Raw genomic sequence first — 7847 nt, 5'->3', positions numbered from 1 at the left:
ACACACACACACACACACACACACACACACACACACACACACACACACATATATATATATCCAGTATCCTTTAATTTCATGGCTGTAGTCACCATTGGAGCCCAAGAAAATAAAATTTGTCAGTGTTTTCCATATACATATACATATGTATGTATTTATATATATGGATAATTGCTGGATCATATGGTAGTTTTATTTTTAGTTTTACTGCACTTATACATTCTAAAGTATTTTCAATACTTTATTGTCCTTTTCATAAAAACCTGTTAGTGTTTTCTAATGGTATTTGCCGTTCTTTTTTTTTTTTTTTTTTAAGATCGTTATTTAAATCCTATTAAGCATGCTGAAATGACTTTCATAAAATTTTCTTCTGGTTTATCTATAAAATCTTTCTCAGAATTCTCTTCTACATTCTAGTTTCAAGATAAGTTGATGTATCTATTTGACATAATGTATATTTTTAACTAATGAATTTTACTTTGTAAGGCAGTTTTAGTTTTAGTTTGTAAGGCAATTTAGCAAAACCATATACTCCTATCCTCACACAAGGACAACCTCTCCCACCAGAGGGGTATATTTTTAAATTCAAAGGAATCCACATTGACACAACTTCATCACACAAAATTCACAGTTTACATTAGGGTTCATTCTAGGTTTTATTCAGTTTATGGGTTTTGACATACATCATGACATTAGCTTAAACACAAAATATATCATGGAAAATGCTGGCCTGGATGAAGCACAAGCTGGAATCAAGAATGCTGGGAGAAATATCAGTAACCTCAGATACACAGAAGACACCACCCTTATGGCAGAAAGCAAAGAGAAACTAAAGAATTTCCTGATGAAGGTGAAAGAGGAGAGTGAAAAAGTTGGCAAAAAAAGAAGATCATGGCATCTGGTCCCATCACTTCATGGTAAATAGATCGGGAAACAGTGAGAGACTATTTTCTTGGGCTCCAAAATCAATGCAGATGATGGCTGCAGCCATGAAATTAAAAGATGCTTACTCCTTGGAAGGAAAGGTTATGACCAACCTAGACAGCATATTAAAAAGCAGAGACATTACTTTGCCAACAAAGGTCTGTCTAGTCAAGGCTATGATTTTTCCAGTAGTCATGTATGGATGTGAGAGTTGGACTAAAGAAAGGTGACCGCCAAAGAATTGATGCTTTTGAACTGTGGTTTTGGAGAAGACTCTTGAGAGTCCCTTGGACTGCAGGGAGATCCAACCAGTCCATCCTAAAGGAGATCAGTCCTGGGTGTTCATTGGAAGGATTGATGTTGAGTCTGAAACTTGAATACTTTGGCCACCAGATGTGAAGAGCTGACTCATTGGAAAAGCCCCTGATGCTGGGAAAGATTGAGGGCAGGAGGAAAAGGGGATGATAGAGGAAGAGATAGTTGGATGGCATTACCGACTCAATGGACATGAGTTTGGGTAAACTCTGGGAGTTTTTGATGGACAGGGAAGCCTGGCATGCTGTGGTTCATGGGGTCACAAAGAGTCTGACATGACTGAGCAACTGAACTGAATGCATTTAAGTTTCTTGTAGTGATGAATAGTATTCCATTGTCTAGAAGTACCGCAGTTTATCTATCCATCTACAGAAGGACATCCTAGTTACCTACAAGATTTGATAATTAGCAAAAGTTGCTATTAATATCCATGTGCTACAAAAATGCACTCATTTGTTTCTTTGTTTGATTTTAATTGCATATTATATGTCTTTTGCTAGCTTTTTCCCCCTCATTGTAGCATGAAAGATCTTCGAGTATCAATCCAATCATGAGCCAATTACTTATCATTTTAGACAGTTAAAGGTTTGTTAACACCTACAATTTTTTTATTAATCATTTCTGTAATTTTATGGGAAATGCTTTATATTCTGATGTATAGGTGGAAAACATTAATTGTGGTTTTAATCTTTCTGAATTACTGATTCTTAGTTTGTCTTTACTAGATTGTATTATTTTTTAATGTGAAGTCAGGTGACCATTTGGAAGCAAGTTAAAACAGAGTCTGCTATACTGATCTTTTGTTATATTACTGATTTCTGAATGCTAATAAAAGATATGCATGTGAATATTTTTTCACAAATCTAAGGATATAATTTTATCTCATATTTCAACTTTTTTACTGCCATATAATATGAGCCACCATATGGTCTGGCCCATAAGCCCAGAGTTTTTAAAATAAGTATAATTTAAAATATTTTTATCTTAATATTCAAGGATCAGTATAAAATTGTCTTATTTGTTTTGAACCAGTTATTCCCTCCCCCCCCCCTTTGCAGGTAACCATGTCTAAACCACCATAATACTCCAAAAACTGATCAAACTTCCAGCTATTTAGGTATGCATAAATTTAGTACTGGTTTTGATTTTAAGTTTCTAAACTTCTATTCTCAATAATTCCATTCAAATAATGATAGAATATAAAATCTATGAGATAATCATTTTTTTAAATTTACATCAATCCCTTTTCTTTTATAAAAATTGCTTACATACAAGCTTCTTCACATTAATCATGTGCTTTCTTTGAAAATAACCTTTGACACCAAATTTTCCTCATAGCATTTTTCATCTCAGTATTTCTCAGTGTATAGATTAAAGGATTGAACATAGGGGCAATGATAGTATAAAACAGTGCAAATACCTTATCCTCAGGGTAAGGTAAGAGGTCTAAGGTCTAAGGTAACCAAAGTTTGAAGGTCTAAAAAATAAGATGACTACTGTAATATGAGACCCACAGGTAGAGAGGGCTTTGCATCTTCCCTCAGCTGAGTAATTTCTTAAGGTGAATAATACAATGACATAAGAAACTAATAAGACAATAAAATTAAATAAGGAAACCATTCCTGAATTGGCAACCAGAAGGACACCAGTGATGTAGGTATCAACACAAGCAATTTTAAACATAGGAAAGATATCACAAAAGTAGTGATCAATTTCATTAGAACCACAAAAAGGCAACTAGATTATCATTGATAATTGAGGAAAAGAATGGACAGCTCCACCAGGCCAAGTAGCCAAGACTAGAAGATTACATTTTGTCCTGTTCATGATAATCATATAGTGGAGATGTTTACAAATGGCAATGTAGCAATCAAAAGCCATGGCAGTAAGAATGAAGACCTCAATACTGCCAAAAAAAAAAAACAACAAAAATGCATTGTAAAAATCTGTAACATGTAATTATCATAAGAAAAGTTTTTTGTCCCCCCTAGTAGATCACCAATTAGTTTGGTTATAATACTAGTGGTATAGCAAATGTCTATGAACGATAAGTGACTGAGGAAATACTACATTGGTTGGTTAAAAGGAGGACTGCCTAGAATGGACACAAGGATCAGAAGATTCCCTACCAACAGGATAACATAGCAGAATAAAAAGAGCACAAAGCAAAATGTTTGTATATTCTGGTCATAAGAAGTCCCAAAAAGATGAATTCTGAGATGTTTCTCTGGTTTTCCATATATTTGAGTTTGGTATATATTATATACAAATGAATTATGTATCTGAAAAAAAAAATCAGAACAAAGAACATAAATTTGGTGAAAATTAACAATATGAACACAAAATTATAAACTTTACCAAAAACTAGTTTGACATGAATGTAATATTATTCTCAAATTATTGAATTAAGCTGCTTTATTTTTAATTGTTTTTTATTTTATAAATCTACTGTGGAAAATTTTTGTAATGGGAATAATTATTTTACTGAATTTTATTTTTCAGTAATGATTTTAAACATTTAAATAATATTTTGAAAATTGAAACTCAAACTACGGCACAATTGCACTCATTTCACATGCTAGTAAAGTAATGTTCAAAATTCTCCAAGCCAGGCTTCAGCAATACGTGAACCGTGAACTCCCTGATGTTCAAGCTGGTTTTAAAAAAGGCAGAGGAACCAGAGATCAAATTGCCAACATCCGCTGGATCATCGAAAAAGCAAGAGAGTTCCAGAAAAACATCTATTTCTGCTTTATAGACTATGCCAAAGCCTTTGACTGTGTGGATCACAATAAACTGTGGAAAATTCTGAAAGAGATGGGAATACCAGAGCACCTGACCTGCCTCTTGAGAAATCTGTATGCAGGTCAGGAAGCAACAGTTAGAACTGGACATGGAACAACAGACGGGTTCCAAATAGGAAATGGAGTATGTCAGGGCTGTATATTGTCATCCTGCTTATTTAACTTATATGCAGAATACATCAGGAGAAACGCTGGACTGGAAGAAACACAAGCTGGAATCAAGATTGCCGGGAGAAATATCAATAACCTCAGATATGCAGATGACACCACCCTTACGGCAGAAAGTGAAGAGGAACTAAAAAGCCTCTTGATGAAAGTGAAAGAGGAGAATGAAACCGTTGGCTTAAAGTTCAACATTCAGAAAACGAAGATCATGGCATCTGGTCCCATCACTTCATGGGAAATAGATGGGGAAACGGTAGAAACAGTGTCAGACTTTATTTTTTTTGGCTCCAAAATCACTGCAGATGGTGACTGCAGCCATGAAATTAAAAGACGCTTACTCCTTGGAAGAAAAGTTATGACCAACCTAGATAGTATATTCCAAAGCAGAGACATTACTTTGCTGACTAAGGTCCGTCTAGTCAAGGCTATGATTTTTCCTGTGGTCATGTATGGATGTGAGAGTTGGACTGTGAAGAAGGCTGAGCGCTGAAGAATTGGTGCCTTTGAACTGTGGTGTTGGAGAAGACTCTTGAGAGTCCCTTGGACTGCAAGGAGATCGAACCAGTCCATTCTGAAGGAGATCAACCCTGGGATTTCTTTGGAAGGAATGATGCTAAAGCTGAAGATCCAGTACTTTGGACACCTCATGCAAAGAGTTGACTCATTGGAAAAGACTCTGATGCTGGGAGAGACTGGGGGCAGGAGGAGAAGGGGACGACCCAGAATGAGATGGCTGGATGGCATCATGGACTCGATGGACGTGAGTCTGAGTGAACTCCTGGAGATGCTGATGGACAGTGAGGCCTGGCGTGCTGTGATTCATGGGGTCACAAAGAGTTAGACATGACTGAGCGACTGAACTGAACTGAACTGATTTGACTATCAATTATATTATTTAGCTAACAAAGATTTTTAATTGACCAAAGTGGAAAAGTGGTTTTCCACATATTTAAAATACATATATATCAAATACATAAAATTGACCTTCCTTTTTCTAATATATTTTTCCAAATTCTCTGAATTATCTGGGACTGAATCATCAGGAAATGCTAATGTATTTAAGCATCCCAACCTAAACTGGAAAAATCTTACAGAGTATGATGTTTATGGCTTATATGCAAAAATGTTGCAAATGAGTCATGCTAAACCGGAGTGATTGCTATAGTATTAGAAAGTAAAGAATGTTTGAGCGCTACTCAGCAAAAGAAAGAATGCATTTAATGATGGATATTGTGAAAAAAATAAGAAATCCATTTATCTTATTTATAAATCAAGTGAAAGGCCATTAAAAATATTACTGTTATTGAAGTTTGTGATGGCAATTATTAAAGCATAGATGAAATAAGCTGCCCACATATTTTTGAATTTAGCATATGCTATGACTTTCGCTAGAAATTGGATATGTTTTACTTACAATCTAAAAAACTGGTGTAAATCAAAAGAGATAATACCGAGGACAACTGTAGACAAACTTTGTGGTCAGATACACATGGTGGTATTTGAGGCATTGATATTAATAAATTAATTAATTCATAGTTATACATGTTATGTAACTAACACATAATGTTAAAGACATTAAATTGAGCAAAATAAAGGCTAGAGACAATGCACCATGAGTGTCTCACCCATTGATGATGAATCGGCTGTCCTAAGTAGGTTTGCAAAAGCTAGTACACCTACATTAGTCTGCATCTGATGTTACAAACAAATCTGTGCCCCAGATTCTACAAAGAATTCTTTCATAGCAAGGATATATTGAAACCATCAACGCTACTTGAAGAAGAAATTCATAGAGCCTAGACCCCATCTTAGGCCTGTTCTTGCTGATCAATCTCGGCCACCTCGCCAATGAACTCTGGACTCTGTGCTTAGTGCCTATGGAAACTAAAATAGAAGGATAAGACCCTCTCTGGACAGGGGAATCGTGAAGATCACATCCAGGTTACTCATCGCCTAAGAGAAAACATACGCTAATCACCCTTGCCTCCGGACAGGTCATAAATTCTCTCTGTATCTGTTGGAGTATAACCTCAGGATTATTAATTATTAACTGTTTGAACACCTAACACTTGATAACACTTGAATAATGGGGTTATTGTGATTGTATTTACCCTTCTTTTGTTTTATGTAAGTCCCAAGGAAATTGAGGTGGTGGGTTCGGATATGTAAACATGGGGTATAAAACATTTTCACTAATGCTGGCCGGGGACCTTGGCTAAGAGAAAACTATGCCCTTGGCCTGCTGGTGTAATAAACTGCACTCCATAATCTGCATTGTCCTTCTGATTGAGTTTGTTACAACATAGTAACTGTCAAAATCAATACCTATGTGTTTCACAGTCTTGGAAACTCTTATACATGCCATATAATTAACAGGTAGACATTTAAAATATCTGTAACGTGGAACATTAACTCTATTTTAAACTATTCAAAAGTCTAAATTTTCAAAGGAGACATTTTCAGTTTGTTCCTACTTTAAGGATAATTATCAACCACAGAATGTTTTCCAGTTAAACTTAACTAATGATAACTGAAAAATTTTATGTGGGATAGGATTCTATCTATCTTCAACTTATTGTTACTTAACTGATAAGATGAAATAATTTTGATTTCCAGATATATTTATTTAGCTAAAACTATTTACTTAAAAATAAGCATTATATGAGTAGACTTTGAACAGTTTTTTTATTATTATTATTTTTATTTATTTAGTTTTTATTTTACTTTACAATTCTGTATTGGTTTTGCCATACACTGACATGAATCCACCACGGGTGCACATGTGTTCCCAAACATGAACCCCCCTCCCACCCCCCTCCCCACAACATTTCTCTGGGTCATCCCCGTGTACCAGCCCCAAGCATGCCGTATCCTGCATCAGATATAGACTGGCGATTCGATTCTTACATGATATTATACATGTTTCAATGCCATTCTCCCAGATCATCTCACCCTCTCCATCTCCCTCTGAGTCCAAAAGTCCGCTATACACATCTGTGTCTTTTTTTGCTGTCCTGCATACAGGGTCATCATTGCCATCTTTCTAAATTCCATATATATGTGTTAGTATACTGTATTGGTGGTTTTATTTCTGGCTTACTTCACTCTGTATAATAGGCTCCAGTTTCATCAATCTCATCAGAACTGATTCAAATGTATTCTATTTAACAGCTGAGTAATACTCCATTGTGTATATGTACCACAGCTTTCTTATCCATTCCTCTACTGATGGACATCTAGGTTGTTTCCATGTCCTGGCTATTATAAACAGTGCTACGATGAACATTGGGGTACATGTGTCTCATTCTATTCTGGTTTCCTCAGTGTGTATGCCCAGCAGTGGGATTGCTGGGTCATAAGGCAGTTCTATTTGCAATTTTTTAAGGAATCTCCACACTGTCCTCCATAGTGGCTGTACTAGTTTGCATTCCCATCAACAGTGTAGGAGGATTCCCTTCTCTCCACACCCTCTCCAGCATTTATTGCTTGCAGATTTTTGGATCGCAGCCATTCTGACTGGTGTGAAGTGGTACCTCATTGTGGTTTTGATTTGAATTTCTCTAATAATGAGTGATGTTGAGCATCTTTTCATGTATTTGTTAGCCATCCATATGTCTTCTTTGGAGAAATGTCTATTTA

The 7847-nt window shown here is 35.7% G+C and overlaps 1 pseudogene; it reads right to left on the bottom strand.

Moving 5' to 3' along the window:
• Positions 1–2524: 2524 nt before the first annotated feature.
• On the bottom strand, positions 2525–3478 carry LOC120861647 (annotated as a pseudogene).
• Between the last annotated feature and the right edge of the window lie 4369 nt (positions 3479–7847).

This window comes from Oryx dammah, unplaced genomic scaffold (assembly GCF_014754425.2).
Source record: "Oryx dammah isolate SB20612 unplaced genomic scaffold, SCBI_Odam_1.1 HiC_scaffold_3, whole genome shotgun sequence".
Taxonomy (NCBI): domain Eukaryota; kingdom Metazoa; phylum Chordata; class Mammalia; order Artiodactyla; family Bovidae; genus Oryx; species Oryx dammah.
Note: the sequence above shows the minus strand (reverse complement) of the source record. Positions and strands in the feature narration are given on the sequence as shown.